This window comes from Microtus ochrogaster, chromosome 2, assembly GCF_000317375.1.
Source record: "Microtus ochrogaster isolate Prairie Vole_2 chromosome 2, MicOch1.0, whole genome shotgun sequence".
Lineage (NCBI taxonomy): Eukaryota > Metazoa > Chordata > Mammalia > Rodentia > Cricetidae > Microtus > Microtus ochrogaster.
In genome coordinates, this window is record NC_022010.1 from 68,483,327 (window position 1) to 68,502,001 (window position 18,675).

The following is an 18,675-nucleotide window of genomic DNA, read 5'->3' on the forward strand; positions in this document are numbered from 1 at the left end:
AAAACAATGGGGCACATCTCTAAACAGAAAATTCTCAAAAGAGGAGATTTGAATGGCTGAGAAATAGTTAAAGAAATGTTCAACATCCTTAGTCATCAGAGAAATGCAAATCAAAACTAGCTTTTGCTTAAATATAAACTTAATTTCATATATTTCTTCTTTCTTTTTGCCCTACAGACCCTTCATGTACATATTGTGGCTTCTAATTTGATGTTTTCATGGGATTCCTGAGTGTGCGAAGAAGCGGGTCTCTGTGCCTTGTGCCTTCTCGTGGGCTCTTCTCCTGTGTTCTATCCAGTTCCAGTGTGTTAGTGTTTGCTATCTTATCATATTTTACTCAGTGTTACCCCATAAAAACCTGCTTGTTTCCTAATGAGACAGAAAGGGGGTGGATCCACGTGGGAGGGGAGAAGGGTAGGAACTGGCAGGAGTGGGAGAGGAAATGTAGCCAGGACATATACGTGACCAAAAAAATCTGTTTTCAATACAAGAAAAAAAAAAAGGAATTACTTGTGTTGTTGATTAAGCCGGTCAGTCTAGGTACCCAAACAAAGTCATCATCTTTTCTGAGTATATGTTTTATCAAAGTGAATGAAAAAGGCAAAATTAATGATTCAAGAGCTCGATTATAATTTTAAAAGCTCATTTTGATATATTTTTGGAAAAAGAAACTAGGACCTCCTGGTTCTGAAAGATGTGGGAGTATTTTTAGTTGCGATTCTGACTTCAGAAAGGTGACATAAATTACTCTCCGAGTGACAGACAGCTCTGAGCAGACTCCTAAACCAGCAGTGTCCCTGGTGTGCATGAAGCCACAGGATGTCAGCTCCCTCCTGTTTTAAAATGAAGGGCAGAGACAGAGACCTGTGTTTGGGGGTTCACCTGTGACTTCTTGGTAACTGCCAGGTGTTTTTTTTTATTTCCATTTCAGAGTCAAACACAGAGCTTGGACCAGCACATTTTATTGGTGTTGGATCTGGTCCTAGGGATCCTCATTACTTGGTCATGTGGTGGGTGTGTGGGCTAGAGAAATCATGGCTTCACTATAATTTAGAAATTTTCTCCAGGTCTCAGGAGGGGAAGCTTCTGGAACCACTGAAGACACAGTGGCTGTTTGCTTTGCATGAGAGTATGTGGGTGGCCAGGAGCTGGAGGTGTAGTCGTAAGGTAGAAAAGTGACATTCTGGGCTGACCTAGGAGAGCCAGGTGGGTGGCTTCTAATCTTGGCCTGTGTTGTTCTGCCTGCTTTGACACCAGCCTTGGCTGAGCTGCTCAGCTAAGCTGAGCCTTTTCCCCTTGGTACAACGCCAGGGTTGGAGCGCATGGGAGGCAGTATGTCTGAGTCAGAAAACCTCTGTCAATGGAAGCCTGGAGCCCCCTGGCCCTCCAGCCGCTGGCCCGGGGGAACACTGGTCAGACCGTTTAGAAGCACCAGGTGGAGCCTGAATCAGCGCTAATCAGCTGTCCTTGTGCCCTCTGACCTGGACGTTCCACCATCAAGAATTGGTCATAAGGAAGTAACCCAGCCTCAGAGACAGAGATTGCCAAAGAAAATTTGAGTCAGGCTTCTGTGTTTTAAGGGTAAGGGCGTGTTTGTGAACAGACAGCACACAGAGACGGAACACCAATGCCAGTAAATGTGAAACCCTCAGCCCATCAGAGAAGTGCAAGCCAAAGCTACAGACTCCCTCTCACCCTGTCAAATAAGCGTGTGGACCCAAGGGAACTCTTGTATAGTGCTGGTGAGACTGTAAATTAGCCCCGTTATTATAGAAACCAGCGTGGAGGTTTCTCGGGAAACTGAAATCTTCCATACAACCCAGCCATACCACCCCAGTTTATTTATCCGAAGGCGTCTGAGCCAACACATCACAGAGACGCTCGTCAGCCGTGTTTAGTGCAACACTGTTCACAGTTCAAATTTTGGGAGCAGCCTACGTTTTCAGCAAGAGGGAAGTGGATCCAGAAAATGCGATTGATATTCACTGTCCTGGTTTCCTTTCTGTTGCTGTGATAAACACTGTGACCCAAGGCAGCCTGGTGAGGACAGGGTTTGTCCAGCTTGCAGGCATCATTGGGGCGAGTCAAGCCGGGAACTCAAGGCTTGGAGCTCTCAGGGCCTCACTCGCTCAGCCAGTTTTCTTCCACAGTCCAAGCCCACCTGCCCTGAGACAGCACTGCCTACAGTGGCCTAGGCCTTCCTCCACCAATTAGCAATTAAGAAAACCGCCTCACGGACATGGCTGTGGGGCAATCTGATAGAGGCCATTCTTCCTTATTCCTATTGGGAAGTTCCCTCTTCCCAGGCCACTCTGGGGCTGTGTCAAACGGACAGCTGAGGCTAATGATAACGTACACAATGGGATATTTTTTTTAAGCCACAAAGAAGGTTATAGCATTTGTAAGAAAGTGGATGCAATCACAGATAATCGTATGAAAGAATTTGAGTCATTCTCAGGAGGACGTATGGTACATTTTCTCTTCTTCAATGCCCCTGGCTGCCCTCCCATTCCTCCCTGTGATGGCTTCCTTAGCGTCTTTCTCCAAGTCTCTCCTCTTGAGGGCCTTCCTAGCGTGGCCAGGACAGAGATGCAGTCTCGTTCGGAGTTTGGGGACCGGTGGCACTAGGGTGTGGCAGTGCCTCATTCTTTGACTCTTTTGGTGGTGGTCTGTGTCCTAGCACTCCCTCCTTTGCTTGGGCCACTAGGTCTCAGCTTCTGCTGTCACCGGGCTTCTCCAGGTGTCCTTGTCCACGTCCAAATGTCCTTCTTTGTATATCAGTCCTGGATTTACAACCTTCCTCCTCCAGGACCACCTCAGTTTCACGTGGCAAGACCTAGTCTCCGAAGATGTTCATCCCCATGGGTGGGTCCTGGATGAGTTGCTTTCTGCCGCTGTGATAAGGCACCATGACCAGACATGGCTTGTGGAAGAGAGAGTTCACTTTTGGCTTCTGGCTCCAGCAGGATCAAAGTCCATCATGGTGGGGAAGGCGGGGCAGCAGGCATCTGGGGCAAGAAACTGAGGGGCCACATCTTCAACCATGTGCAGAAAGCACAGAGAGCCAACCGGAAGTGTGGCAAGGCTATCACAACCCAAAGCCCACCCCCGGTGACATACTTCCTCCAGCAAGCCTCCTCACCCTAAAGGTTCCACCCCTCCAATGGCCCCAACAATTGGGACTGAGTATTCAAATACCTGAGCTTATGGAAAACGTTTCTCATTCAAACCACCTTAGGGCCACACATAAAGTTGCAACACATCTCTTCAGCAACAGGAGCCAAGCCAGAACACTCCCTTGTGCTATACCACATCCACACTCAAACAGGTCATCACTGACACCCGTGACTCTGTGTTGAGTGACTGTGCAGCCATGAAGGATAACAGAACATCCTTTCCCAAGATGCTCTTCACCAATGAGTGTGCTCACCAGAGTTGTGTAGCTCCAGTGCAAGAGCCTCGCTCTGACCACCAGGACTTAGAACCATGACCTCGAGAAGCAACAGATCAGAACATAGGAACAGACCCTTCTCAGTCCAGAACATTCCCAGATCACAGCCAGGATGCGGCTGATGGTCTGTCTTCTAATCAGCTAGCATTTATAATAAGGTCTTGTGTATTCCAGGCTAGCCCAGGATGATCTTGAAATTCTGATCCTCTTAATTCCACCTCCCGAGTGCTGAGTTTGCATACAGGTGTGCACCACTGTAAGCCTAAAGGTGGTGCGAAGAGAGGCGGAGACACACAGATCTCTGGAAGCCCAAGGGCTAGCCTGGTTTACACAGCAAATTTCTAGGCTAGTGAGAGACCCTGCCTTAAAGAAGATGTGGAAGACACCTGAGAAACAACACTCCAGGTTTTCCTCTGACCTCCACACCTGTACTATGCACCTACATGACACACACACATGCACACACATATACACACATGCATATACACACACATACACACATACATACACATGCACATACACATATACACGCCCAGTTTCAAAAATTTGATTGAGATTTTAGGCTTCTAAACACTTGGTCTATTATGATTTTACTTTAAACACCACAATTAATTTCAAAGTCATATCTTTTCTTTTTCTCAGCTTGTAGGTGAGGGATCAAAAGTTCTTTCAGGGATCTTCTTGCAGCAGCTCTCCAGAGACATCTTATTGATTACTTAGGTTGTGTATCCTCAGTCAGAGATGGAATGTTCTTCATCTGAGCTATCTGAGCCCTGGCATGGAAGTGGAGCATTCCCCACATGTGAAAACACGGGCAAGCTGGAAATAGTGCATGGGGTAACTTTGAGCTGTGTGTGTGAGCGGGAGAGGCAGCCACGAAATACAAATGAACTCCACATTTAGACGTGAGTCCCATCCTGAGATCTCATTATGCACATGTAAATATTGCCAAACCCGAACTAACCCCAAATCTAAATTCCTGCTGCCCTTGAAGTGTTTTGGATGAAGACTGCTCAGCCTGTATAATAATTTGATTTGCCTGAATAACTCATTAGATTAACTCTGGTGAACAGTTTCTTCTTTTTCTTAAAAAATATTGCTTGCTTACGTGTGTGTGTGTGTGTGTGTGTGTGTGTGTGTGTGTGTGTGTGTGTGTGTGTGAAAGACCTTATTAAGTCGACTTGCACACACATGTATACTGGCTAGAACAGGGTGTCAGATCTCCTGGAGCTGGAGTTATAGATAGGCATGAGGTGGCCAGTGTGGGTGCTGGGAACTGAATTCTGGTGCTTTAACTGTGGAGCTGTCTCTGAAGTCCCTGACAGAAACTGTGACGCTGTCTCTGAAGCACCTAACAGAAGGGGTCTTGTCACCTTTTGAGGGCACCAGTGGGCACCACTTGCAATCCCAGCAAAGGGGAAGGGGTGTCTGAGATGGGCTTTGACTCCTCCCGACAGTAAGAGTGTAAAATTTCCAGGTAGCTAGATAAAAATGGAAGTCCTTATTTATATATTTAGGCTCTTATATATTCATTTCTTTTTAAAGTAACATGACTTTATAATTCCACCTGTTTACGGCAAAGCTGCAAAGCTGATGTAGGCCCAAAGCATGGGAGGAAACATCCTCCTGCTCCCGACCAGCCTCAGAGAAGCCACGTGTCTCTGGTGCCACAGGACTCCAAAGGCCCCAGCTGCCCCCTGGGAGCTGGTGAAATGCAAACAAGCTTTGTGAAAGATTTCCTAGCCCTCTGATCATCCACTTGTGTGACCTCACTCAGGAAAATGGGAAAACAGAGAGAGCCCAGGAGGATGGGATGAGCACGTGAAACAAGTACTCAGGGCTGCAGCGCCAGGAGCCTGGAGACCATGGATGGAGGAGCTGAAGCTCAGGGTGTGTGATGAGGCAGTTTTGAAGACGGGTGTGTGTGTGTGTGTGAGGGGGCTAACACTTTTCTCTCCCCCTCTCTCCTTCCCGCCTTCCTCTCTCTTCTTCTTCCTCCCTGCCTGCCTCCCTTTTAAGATTTTCAAGGTCCCCTTCTCTTCCCTCCACCCTATCTGCCCACAAGGGTATTAGCAGAGTTAAGAAAGCAGGTCTCTGGGGGCACTTACAGGTTTCTGTGCCATTGTGGAGCAGGAAAGCAGGCTGCAATCCCTTTCCCCCTTCTCTGTGTCTCCGTGTCTTCGTGGCAGAATGTTCTGACGTGGCCAGGTTACTTTATGTTCCTTCCAACACTAGGCAGAAAGTGTGAGGACTGGATAGGAACCTGGTCAGCTCTGTGAGTTATTGAGTTATCCACCAGCTTCCTCGCTCCCTCTGAGTGCTATTGCTGACGTGTTCACAGAGGGGAAAACCAGATTTCTCCGTGTGGCAGTCACCTGTCTGCAGCACGTGGGTGGGGGGGGGCTGAGAGGACAGACAAGTGTTCTGCGCTGACCTCACAGGGGAGGACACACATCTGTTGGCCTGGCGGAGCAGCCAAGGAGTGAGAGCAACCTGGTGCCATCATCCCAAGCACTGGGAGCTATTCACCATGCCCATCTTTGCCGGTGAACACCAGCAGGATTTCCCATGACCACGACAGCTAACCCCTCTATCCCTGCCGGTATTCACCCAGGACCACAACAGTTAACCCCTCCATCCCTGTTTCAGTCCTTTACCTCCTATTGCAGGAGATGTTGGCATGGTTGGACTTGATGGGTGTGTGGTGTAGGCTTCTTATAGCAAAAAGCCGGATCTTCCTTCCTGTGGGCTTGTGGCCAGTGTTCCCTCGCTGGCCTGAACAGCCCTGTAGCATGGTAGCTGACGGGACATTAACTGACTAGTTTCCAATTGTTGATGTGATACTTGATTGTGACCTTAGCGTATCAAAGCAGCACACACTTATTTTCTTACAGTTCTGGAGGTTGTAAATGAAAAGCTAAGCAGTGGGAGGTGGCGGCAAGGTGCACGTCTTTCTGATTCTAGAGGAGAGTTAGCTTCTTGTCTCTTCTGTGTTTTGGAGGCCGTCTGCAGTCGTACTCGGTGGCTCCTGCTCCCTCTTCAGAAGCCAGCTACGTGAGGGCTTTGGCTCTCCCTGACCCTGGTGACCCTTTACATTTTTAAGGACTCGGTTATGCTGGACTCACTCGGATGAACCAAGGTCCTTGCCTCATCTTCAGGCTAGTGGACTATGAACATAAGTGACCTTGGTCTTGGAATCTGGCACACTGACTCGCAGATTCTGAGTAGGGGGAGTTTAGGTGGCCTTAGGGGATCATAATGCTGCAGAATGGCTGGGCTGTACTGTCTGTCACTGACTCACAGATTCTGAGTAAGGGGAGTTTAGGTGGCCTTTGGGGATCATAATGCTGCAGATTGGCTGGGCTGTACCGTCTGTCTCACACCTTAACTTCATTGCTCACTAAAACCCAGGCTTGTGGCGGCCTCTCTCACTCCAGCACTTCCTTGTTGGTCTTTCCTGGGGTTATCTCCCAAATCACCTGTTTGTGCAGAAACTCAAACCCCTCCCAAAAGAGAATCCTGAGGTGAGGCACCAACCCCAGAGGCCAGGTGTCAGCAGAAGAAGGTGTCTGCGTATGTCTGTGTGTGAGGTGTGTCTGGGTGTGAGCGTGCACATGTGTGTAGCTGTGCACACCTAGCACAGGATGTCTGAGTGATCTTCGGGGTCATCTGATATCTGCACTGCCATCCTCTCCCAGGCTGCAGAACCAAGCGCAGAGTCGCATGCAGGAAGGCTGCTGTGCGCACTTTAGCGCCGTCTGATCTGCCTAGCAGCTCCTGCTCCTGACCTGCCCAACCCTGTCTGATGCATCTCAGTCTGGACAGCTTTGCAGTTCAGTCCCCTTTGCCCTAATTAACCCGCATAACCCAATTGTGGGAACAGCCTTTTTTCCCTGTCCTGTCTTTGCAGGATACCTGAGAAGACACAACATAGAAACAGACTGACCCACACACTCGGGATAGTCTGCCTCATGATGAGCCTGAGGTGGCCTGTTGCGTATGGGATCAAGTGCATTTCCTGAAGAAGACAGGCAAAACTCTTCTGTATCAAATAGGGCAGTGAAACAGGAGACATTTTCAATTTCCTTGGTCTTGGGAGGTTTTGGTCTTTACAGAGGGAGGAAGGGAGTCCATTTGACTCCTAGCTGTGACATTTGCGATGCAGCTGTCTTAAGCCCAGTTTCCTTACCTAGAGCCCAGTTTCCTTACCTGGAGAGCAGCAGACTAGGCTGAGGAAATCAAGAACCAGCAGTGGGCTAGCCTGGTATTTGGGGCTTCTGTTTCTTCTGAGGGCTCTGTTGTCTGAGCTGCTGTTTCCTGGAATGTGGCTGAAGTCAGAGATGTCTTCCTCTCGTGGCCCACAGGTCTGTGCTGGCTGTTAGCAGGAAGTTCCCGGGCATGTCTTTGCACATCCCCATGGAGCTGTAACTGCCAGCGTGTCCTCTCAATGTGTTATGGGGATGCCCTTGGCTAGGCAGAGAAGTCGGAGGGAGAGACACCGAATCTGCCGTGTCTTCTGTGGGCTGGACTTGGAAGTTGCAGAGCTGTTTCTACCTATCCAATTAGTTCTTATCTTAGTCTGTTTTCTATCTATGCTATGGCAAAGACAGCTAAGAATGGGTAATTCATCAAGGAATGGGGTTTACTTTCTCATGGTTTTGGAATTCCTAGCTGTGTGTGGGCCGTGTGACAGAGCTGACCCGACTCTAACCAGCTCTCCGGAAAATGGAAGTTGAAGCTCTGACAACACAGCCGAGCTCTCTTTCGAGAGCCTGGGCCGGAACCACGCAGCTCAGCCACCATCGACGTCTAGAGTAATAGAGACTTTCCAGAGACAAAATATTATTGCAAGCGTTGGAATTTGCAATCACTTTTTATGTTCAGCCTTCCACAGAGAGGCCTTCTTGTTGTGTTATAACAGGGCAGCAAGCACCCATGGTTAGAAACAGCAAGCAAGCAAAAGCTGACATTTACAAAGCTACTCTGTGATAGCCCAGTCACTATGTGGTTAACCCCAAGGACTTAGGCATCTCTAAAGGTTTCAATAAGGATCTCCACCTCTTGCTCTCTTACAAGGAGACCAATACAGTACTGTATTATTTGTGTTTTAATAAATAAAGCTTGCCCGAAGATCAGAGGGCAAAGCCGCCACACTAGTCAGTCACACAGACCAGGCAGTGGTGGCACACACCTGTAATCCCAGGACTCAGGACACAGGAACAGATAGATCTCTGTTAGTTCAAGGCCATCCTGGGATACACAAGATTAAATCTGTCTAAAAGGGAAACAGAGCTCACAGAAGAGTGATCCCAGCACTTGGGATCCCATGTTTTTAATCACAGCACTAGGGAGGTGGAGACAGGAGAGATATGACTGGGTGGAGAGAAGAGTCTACAGGGGAAGAGACAGGAATTTAGTGGAGTTTGTTGTCTGAGGTTGGTGGAGAGCATCGCAGGATCACCCCTTTGTCTGGGCCTTGGTAGAGCTAAGGTCTTGCTAGTGACTCGGCTGCTTTGCTTTTCTGATCTTCAGTTTGAACTCCAGTCTCTGTCTCTGGGTTTTGATTATTCATCCTACAGACCAACCTTGAGCACCAGTTTGGGTGAGGAAGGTGATCCTACAGCAGCTGTACTGGTCCACCCTGGTAGTCTTGGGGGTGAGTATCAAGAGACAAGGACTCCAACGTAGCTCTCAGAAGCCATATTTTGATTGACATGTGGCTCACAAAGCACTGACCTGAGTACTGCAGACCCGACTACTGTTTTGATCATGGAGATAGACAGTTCAGTCACAGCACCCCCAAGTTCCTCCTGAATGAGTTTGCTCACTGCCCACCGGGGCAAGTGCCAACCTACATGAGGAATAAGGGACACGGGAGCCTGGGGAGTGACTGCGCTTGAATTCACTAACCTACAGTGGCCAGTTGAACAGACACTGTGCAAAATAGATTTCTGAATACATCCTTCTGGCGACAGATGCCGAAGAGCGGGCATGCGTGTTCGTGCTGAACAAACGAGGTTGGCTCCTTCTTAAGGAACAAGGAGTGGAGTCATGTGCTCTTGGAGCCACTAGAGTGTCCACGGTGCCAAATCCTGGCCCAGCTGGTGACTGGCAAGACCTTATGAGCTTAAAAGCAGGACAGGCTCTGTAGAAATATTGCCTTTGGAGCTGGGGAGATGGCTCAGATGAATGCTTGGCACTCAAGCATGAGGGCCCGAGTTTGATCCCTAGCACCTAAATAAGAAGTCAAGCAAAGCAGTTTGTGCCTGTGATCCTAGTGTTGGGGGTGGAGATGGGAGGCTCCCTGGGGCTTGATGGCCAGCCAGCCTAGCCAAACTGATGAGCTCCAAAGTCGGTGAGAAACTCTGTGTTAAAACACAGGGTGGAGAACAATTGATACCTGATGTCAACCTTTGGCATCTGTATGACGGTACACATACCGCACACACACAAAGATGTGCACATGCATGCATCATCCACACACATCAAAATAACAAAAGCATTGCTTTTATTGTGACAACAATGATGGCAGTGGTAATTAATAAGAGATGGCCATTATACGACAAGCATCCAACCACTTTGAAACTATGATCCATCAGGTTCAGTGTGGGTGGAGATAAGACCCTTCTTTGCAACTCCTACAGGACCTTCCTTTCCAAGAATTAACACTGGGGAATATCTATTGGTTCCTTCATGAGTCCTTCATTATATTCACAGCAAGCTCCTGAGACACAGTCATGAGCACAGGTGGAGTTGTTCCTCTGTGGCAGAGTCATAAATCAACTCGGCACCATAGGTTTGATTTCTGCCCAGTCTTTTGCACCTTTTGGGTGTGTGGCTAGACTGGCTTATCTTGTGTTTCCTAGTATCTCTATTGCTTGGTCATCTGTGGTGTTTTTCCATCTTAACTTGCTTCATCGATCAGTCATATTTAAAATTAAAACAAAAATAGAAATGAAAAAATGGGAGTAGATTTCCAAACACATCATTCTGTTCACAGAAGCCAAGGAGCCAGGCATCTTCTTCTGGGGTCTCTAGGTATCTTGGGAGAGCTGGGAGGGTATGAGTTTGGGGGAACACATGCGTGTGGTTGACTGTGCAATCAATTAGGGGTCATTTGCAAGTGTTGATGGAAGTAAGGGCTCTGTAAAGATCCCCCTACACCTGGGTCACTTCCCAGGGAGGAAGAGTTTGGCCTTCACTGATAGACTTTGGATCCTGGGTTGAGTCTGTTCATCTGGGGTGGGGGGATCCCTAGAGAGGGGAATCGTATTTTATTTTCAAACTTTCTTTCAACAAACTTTGTGTTGGTTGAGGGTAAATGATTTATACACAGAGAGACACACACACTCACACACACCGTGTGGATTCATTTTTATATCTTATTTGCATTTATTCATTTCCAGGAGGCATCTGGTTCAACATAGGAAGAGAGGGAACCCAACCGGGTAGAACTGTTTTGTGTGGCTTGGTAAAAATTGGGAGGAGAGCCTGAGGCATGTGTCTTCTTGGGTCCTGGCAGTTTTACTCTTCCAAATTAAGAATTGGTCAGGGATTTGGAGGGCCAGTTTTAGCTTTCCCGCTCAGGATTCTCTGATGGAGTTCTCTGCCTGATGAGCATCATCCCTTCTGAATCAGGATGACTAAGCCATTGAGACACTGGCCTAGAAACTGTCCTGAGTAGCTCCCAGGACAAGGTATGACCTTGGCAAGGCCAGGGGAATGAATATCGTTCTTGGGCTTGGCTGTGACTTCTCTGTCACCATCCGCAGATCCCTGGTACCGTAGGGTGCCAAGTTGCCTTCCACATCTATAAATTCGTCCGTACCGAAGAGGAAGCAAGGGAGGAAAACTTTGGAAGGCGTAGCCCTTGTGAAGCAAGCTGTGCGGGGGTTATGTAAAGATTATCTGCATTTCATGAGGTTTTTATGGTATCACAGTGTCCAGAGAGGGAAGGGCGGTGAGAACCCGGGGACTACCTCTCCGTAATCAGTTCCATAGCACAGAGAACAGGTTGTTCAGAGCAGACAGTGAATTTGCCGCTCACGTCACCGCTATGACAAGACCAAGGCTGTCCACTATGCATGATTTTTGAAACTCCCTTAAAATAGTTTTTTGTTTGTTTGCTTGCTTTTTGAGACCGGGTTTCTCTGTGTAACAGTCCAAAGTGTTCTGGAACTCACTCTGTAGACCAGGCTGGCCTTGAACTCACTGAGATCCGCCTGTCTCTGCCTCCCCAGTGCTGGGATTAAAGGCATGTGCCACTATCGCCCAGCTTCAAAGTAGTTTTTAATTATTACAAAGTGTGTATGTGGGGGGCTGGAGAGATTGCTCAGTGGTTAAGAGCATTACCTGCTCTTCCAAAGGTTCTAAGTTCAATCCCCAGCAACCACATGGTGGCTCACAACCATCTGTAATGAGGTCTGGTGCCCTCTTCTGGCCTGCAGACATACACACAGACAGAATATTGTATACATAATAAATAAATATTTTTAAAAAAAGTGTGTATGTGTGGATCTGTGTGTCTGTGTGCACAAAGTGCATACGTTCTCTGCAAGAGCAGCAAATGCTCTTAACTACTGAGCCAGTACTCTAGTTCCCAAATAAATGTTTTTTTGTTGTCAGTGTGTTTGCATGCAGATGTATGTACACATGTGTGCAGGTGTATGCAGAGGTCAGAAGTTGATGTCAGACATTTTCATCCGATCTTTTGAGGTAGGGTCTCTCAAAAACCAGTGAACCCCAGGGATTCTCCTGTTTCTGCCTCCCCGGCTGGCTCATAACCAAGCCTGGATTTCTTTTTAATGGGTGCTGGGTCTTGACCTCAGGCCTTCACCTTGGCATGACACACATTTACCGGCTAAGTCATCTCCCTGACCCCAGGAAACATATTCACCTTATCCCCAGCAGGATGGAGATCAGAGAGGAGAAAGTCCTTGGGTAGCTTTTCTCCTTTTCTTTTTTTTCTCTTTTCCTCTTTGGTTTCTCAAGACAGGGTTTCTCTGTAACGTTGGAGCCAGACCTAGCACTCGCTCTGTAGACCAGGCTGGCCTCCAACTCGCAGAGATCCGCCTATCTCTGCCTCCCAAGTGCTGCACCACTGCTGCCCTTGGGCAGCTTTCGAATATACAAACCCTCTCTTGTGGAAGGAGGAAGGACAGTGTGGTGGGAAGAGGGCAGTGCTCTCTCTCTCTCCATTTCTCTCTCCATCTTCTTTTCTCTCTGAGCTCTAGAGGGCTGAGTGGCTAAGTTCACAGAAGCCCTTTGGACTTGGCCGCTGAATTTGGAGCCTTGCTGGGGAGAGATGGCAGGGAGTCCTCAGGGACACCGGGAAGGATAATGGTCTAACTACAGGAAACGGGACTGGCACAACCCGGTAAAGTGGGCGATGTGTCCATTTTACAAGGAGAGGGCTTTTTATGAAGCTTTCTGCTTGCTGGGGTTATGAGCCTGAGCCTCCACACCTGGTGACTGATAGAAACCTCTGTATTTCCACAGAGAATTTTATTGTAGGGATCTATAAGCGTGGAAACGAAACACGGACAAGGATGGCGGAGCAGACACATGCATGTTGTAGGCTAGACTAAAGGGAGCACAGATTTTTACTAGGATGAGAATGAGCCCCAATGTGATGCGGTGAAGACGCAGTCACTGGTCATTGTGACCAGTTATTAACAGGCTACAGACTCTCAGCGACTTTGTAGGTGTGTGTATGTGCGCCTGTTCTACATATATGTATGTGAACGTGCTGTGCTCTTGTGAACTCTCTGCCTTACTCCCTTGAGGCAGGATGTCCCATTGAATCCAGAGCTAGATGGGCAGCCAACCCCGGGGGCCTTCTGTCTCCACCTCCACGTGAGTCTGGCAAATCCTCAGCGTCACTGGGCCTGCTGCTATTCTATGCATTCAGTATTATTGGTCCCCAGCTCACTTCAGCCTGGAATGGACAGGGCATGGCTGGATGCTTCTCTTCCTAAGACAGCCAGGGGGCCAGCCATGTTCTCCTTGCTAAAAGTCCTGCATGGCTGACTCGGATGGTGAGCAAGGGAGTGCGAGGAGACCTGGTTTCTTTGTGGATGGCTGCCAGAGCCTCATTAAACTTACTCAGATTTATTTCACATCCTGGATACCTGAGTTGGTTCTTATTTTTTACATCATTCAGGGGTCATTTCAGAAATGGAAAATTACGGCTTCCCGATTTATACAGACCCTCATTTCTCTATTCATTTTCCCCGGTCTCGTGCTTCGTGCTCCTGGTCTCTAATTTATTGCTCTCTAAGTAGCAGGTGTTTAAACACTTTTTAATCGGGGGAACTGCAAAGTATAATTGCTGGCTTTGGCAGGCACCAGACCTCAGAGCTCCTGGCTGCCTGATACCTATTCCCCATGCGAAGCCATCCCCCTCCTGAAGTATGGTGTCCAGGTCCCAGCCACCGGGTGTTTGAAGGCCTGTAAGACAGATGCCCCCATTGTTTGACCCTCCACTTAGCATGAAGGGACACATGACAGATCAGTTGTGCTGTCCTGTCTCATTTCGAGGGGACATCTTCAAACTACAGCAACTCCCCTACTTTAATATGTTTCAGTAAAGATTTATTTTTATACTTTCTTTGTTGTCTGAAGTCTGTTACCCCCTGTTGCTGCTGGGGAACTGTCTCATCTAAAGTCTTGCTCAATGGGGTGACAATACTTTGGGAATGTATCTAGGGAGAAGGTGCCATGGCCAGTGTGGTGTGTGATCCGGGTGACAAGCAGCCTGTGACATTAGGGTCTCAGCTGATAACAGCAGACACTGCATTCCTCGGACTCACGCAAATGGCTTTGATTTCATGTTACCTTTTAGTGACATGCTTTACTCACAGGTATATTTGCCTCTAGGTTGGTGGTAACTCGTTACCTAGTGGTTTATGAAAATGAGTTCATCAATACCCCCCAGGTTTAAGGTTTGGCAAAACATAAGGGGTTGAACCCACTGGCTACCCCTTAGTGGGCTACAGTCCCAGCAAGGAGTCGCTGCTACCTCCCCTCCTGAACCAACACTCTCACTATAATGCATCCCTCTCTGCCCATTTCCTGGGGCTCTATCTTTTCATTCTCCTTTGCCGCGCACTGGCCCTGCTCTGAAGTTTTCTCTTCTCTATCACTAGACAGTGATGGCCCAGACACTTTGTCAAACAGAATGAAGTCTAGGACTGCCCAGAGAGGCAGCAAGGCTCACCAGCTCATGAGAAATATGGTGCTCAAGCATTTCATAAAGATGGAGAAATCAGAACGTCACCTGCATGGGCCCCTAAAGCTGGAGTCTTCCTGCCACCCTCTGTGCCTCATGAAAGGTACCATCTTGGAGCCTATTTGAGGGGATGAGTTGGATGCGGTGTCCTGAGGTTCTGCAGTGGCTGGGGAGGCAGAATGGGCCAGTGAACAGGAAACAATCATAAGGCTAGTGGTGTCCCAGCTGTGTGTGTTGACATATTTTCATTATTTTCTACCAGTCTCCAAGTGGTCGCCCAGGAAACACCCGGTGGCCGACATGCTCAGTGGGAGCCTGCTTTGTGGATGGCTACCAGGTACCCCTCGTTCCCTGGGTCACACAGCTGGGTGACAGGGTTGAAACCTGAACAGGTCGTCTACTTCGAAGTCCACACTGGGGGCAACTATGTCAGACCCCAGTTGCTTTGCAGAATGTGATGCCGCACCATAACTAAGGCTACCTCTCTGCTTTGAGATTTAGGACTGAGCTGTGCCCAGGTTTCCGTTTCTACACTGACAGTCAAAGAACACTTGGTTGCTATGAAGGCGGTCAGGCTGGCGGCAGACGCTCTTGTCTCTCCTCCCAAAGGTGCCATGTCTGTCTCCTCCAGCGCAGCGTGATGTGGATACTGTCTAGTGTGTGTTAGTAGCAAACAGAGTGAACAGCAAGCTGAGGCAGGGTCGTCAGATTGGTCACAGTGCTCCTCACTTTAATAAAATGCTTGACAGGACGACTCAGGAAAGGAAGGTTTTATCTGGCTCACAGTATGAAGGTTGTCCACCATGGCAGAGAAGTCCTGGAGGCAGGAACTTGAGGCTGCCGGTCACATTGTGGCCACAGTCAGGAAGCGGCGGTGCATGCCAGTGCTCAGTCCAGGACTGAAGTCCTGGGACAGCGACACCTAGTCTAGGAACTTCTGCACAGACATGCCGTTCTAGTTGATCTGCATTGCTATGATGAGCTGCCCTGACAAAGTAAGGCCAGTGGACAAAGGGGTTGGCATTCCAGGTAACTGTCCATCTTCTGAGGGGAATCAAGGCAGGGATTTGAAGCAACTAGTCACATACATATTCAAGATCAGAGAGAACTAATGCATGCATTCCCAGGACTAAACTAACTTTCTCTGCTGTATATAGTCCAGAGCTCCAGGCCAGAGGATGGGGCCACCTATAGTGGGATGGGTTTCCTAACCAGTAATGAAGACAATGCTCGGCAGTCAAGCCATAGGCTGAGCTGATCTAGACAGTTCCTCACTGGCACTCTAGGTTGTGGGTCTAGACTGTGTCAAGATGATGATTAGAACAAGCCCAGAGATTTGTGTCCTCAAGGGGACAGTCTATGTTAACCATGGCAGAAGCGTATCTAGATCGTGAGCTTTCAGAAAAGGAGCAGCCACACAGAGAGACACGTGGGCGTGATGCCAAGGTGGATCAGGGAAGCTGAGTGTCTGCGACCAGTGTGTGTCCTCAGTTGGTTCCCCTGTGGCCCCCAGATTCCCCACTACCTGCACACCCCACCTGCACACCCACTTTTCTAGTACCTTCCTTTCTTTTCACTGAGTACCACACATTTCCCTTTAAAAATAGCTTTGCATTGATTTAAAACATAGTTCATGTTCACTGTGGGAATCTGAGATGGCATAGGCAAGCAGAAGAGAGAAAGGGAAAAGTCAGACACATTAACCTTCTGTGAGCTCTCTCATTCTTCAGACATTGGGTAGCTAGATCAATGACCTTTTATGATTTTATTTGTTAGTATTTTGTTCAACAAAGAGCCGCTTCACCTCTTTCAACCTGTGAGTATTCCTGGTCCCTGCCCCACCCAGATCCTTTGGGTTGGACACAGCAGACACCTGTGACATTTAAACACATGTGGACTACCTGGCCATTCCTTTCTGTAACATGAGTGCCTGCTTGTTGGGGTTTCTTTTCTACCAAGTTCCCACAGCCGGTAAGTCCCAGAGAAAAATCACACAGAGAGTCTATATTAGTTATAAACGGATTGGCCCATTAGCTCAGGCTTCATATTAGCTCTTATAACTTATATTAGCCCATTATTCTAGAATATGTTAGCCACATGGCTCAGTACCTTTCTCAGTGAGGTAGGTCACATCCAGCTTCTTCGGAGTCTGGACAGGACTGGTGGAGGGGGGCGGAATGGGTTTCCTTCTTCCCAGATTTCTCCTGTTCTCATTGACCCACCTCTACTTCCTGTCTGGTTGTCCTGCCTATACTTCCTGCCTGGCTACTGGCCAATCAGCATTTATTTAAAACGTAATTGTCAGAATACAGAATTGTCCCACACCACTTGTCTATAACGTTTGGAGAGAGAGTGTCTCTCTGCTTTGACCTCCAACACAGCAACAACTCAACCATTTGTATTATTTAGTTTCATTGTTTTGTTTGATATTTTGAGACAGGGTCTCCTTAGGTATCCCTGGCAGACCTGGAACTTGCTATAGAAATTGCTGGCCTTGAACTCACAGAGATCCACCTGCTTCTGCTGCCTGTGTGCTGGGATTTAAGGTGTGTGCCACTATACCCGGCTTCATACTGTTCTTATGTGCTCCTCATATACTCTTCTGAAGCCCTACCAAGGTGTAGGCACTCATGCCTATTGGGACCGCTGCAAATGTCCCTCAAGTGCCTTTCTGCACCCGTATCCCCATATAGCTCTTGCTTCACTTTAAAGCTAGTGGCACTTCTAAAATGCAAACCAGGTCACCTCTACTGCTACCAAGTGACTCCACTGTGTGTCTTGCCTACAAGATGAGGTACAGAGTCACGGTTTCACCAGCACACTCTCTCTGACTCTCATTCCCTCCATACCCTGCAGCCGTTCTGGGCTGCTTTCTTTATGTTGTCCATTGGTGCTCCTGCCTAGGAAGCAGAGCTGCCTGCACTTGCTCGTCATCAGCGTTCCAGTGAAGAATGCTCCTATCCCCAGGTCTCAGCATAGACCCCACTTCCATCATCTTAGTAGATGAGGTTGAGGGTTGCTGCTGTGATCCCCAAGGCCTTAGGTCTCCTGGCCACCAAGCAACAAATCTGATGCCAGCAGCATAGCCTCCTCTCCTCCCTTTGCAGTCTCTGACTGACTAGGGCAGGAGACTTCTGGAGTCTTAAACCAAGTCAGACTTAAATCTCTCTAAGTGCTATGTGCTTTCAGGGCCAGTTCTGGTCTCCTTTCTCCTCCCACAAACACCATCTTCTTCACACAATAGCATCCTCTGCCATCTCAGTAATCATGGAAGGGGGAGGTGTCCTAGGAAGACAGAATACTGGTGTTAGATGCTAGAAAGGGGATAGGATGCAAAACCCAAACTTGGCCAACTCCAGAAAAACAGAATCAATGAGGTGTGTGTGTGTGTGTGTGTGTGTGTGTGTGTGTGTGTGTGTGTGTGTAAGACCTTATTAAGTCAACTTACATTAAAATAAGAACAGTGGCCTTATACCTGGGAGGCTGAGAAACCAGCAGTTCCCTGATCCTAGAGCCTAGGTGCCTCGGCAGTTGGAGTAGTCCCACAGTGGTTGTCACTCCAGGGAGGACACAAACCCAGTAATCATTTTGACCAGAAGGCTGGGTGCCTCTGCAATTCCAATCTACAACTGAAAAAGTAGAAGTTTCCTAGTCTACAATAGAAGCCTGAAGATGCTGGTACTGCTATCAGGGAAGAAATCATCATCATCATCACCACCACCACCATCATCATCATTAACACCACCACCACCATCATCATAACCATCATCATCATCACCATGATCATCATCATCACCGTCATCATCATAACCATCATTATTATCATCACCATCACCGTTATCACCATCAACATCATCACCATCACTATTATAACCATCATCACTATCACCATCATCATCATCATCACCATCACCACCATCATCATAACCATCACCATCATCACCATCATCATCATCATCATCATCATCATCATCATCATCATCATCATCATCAT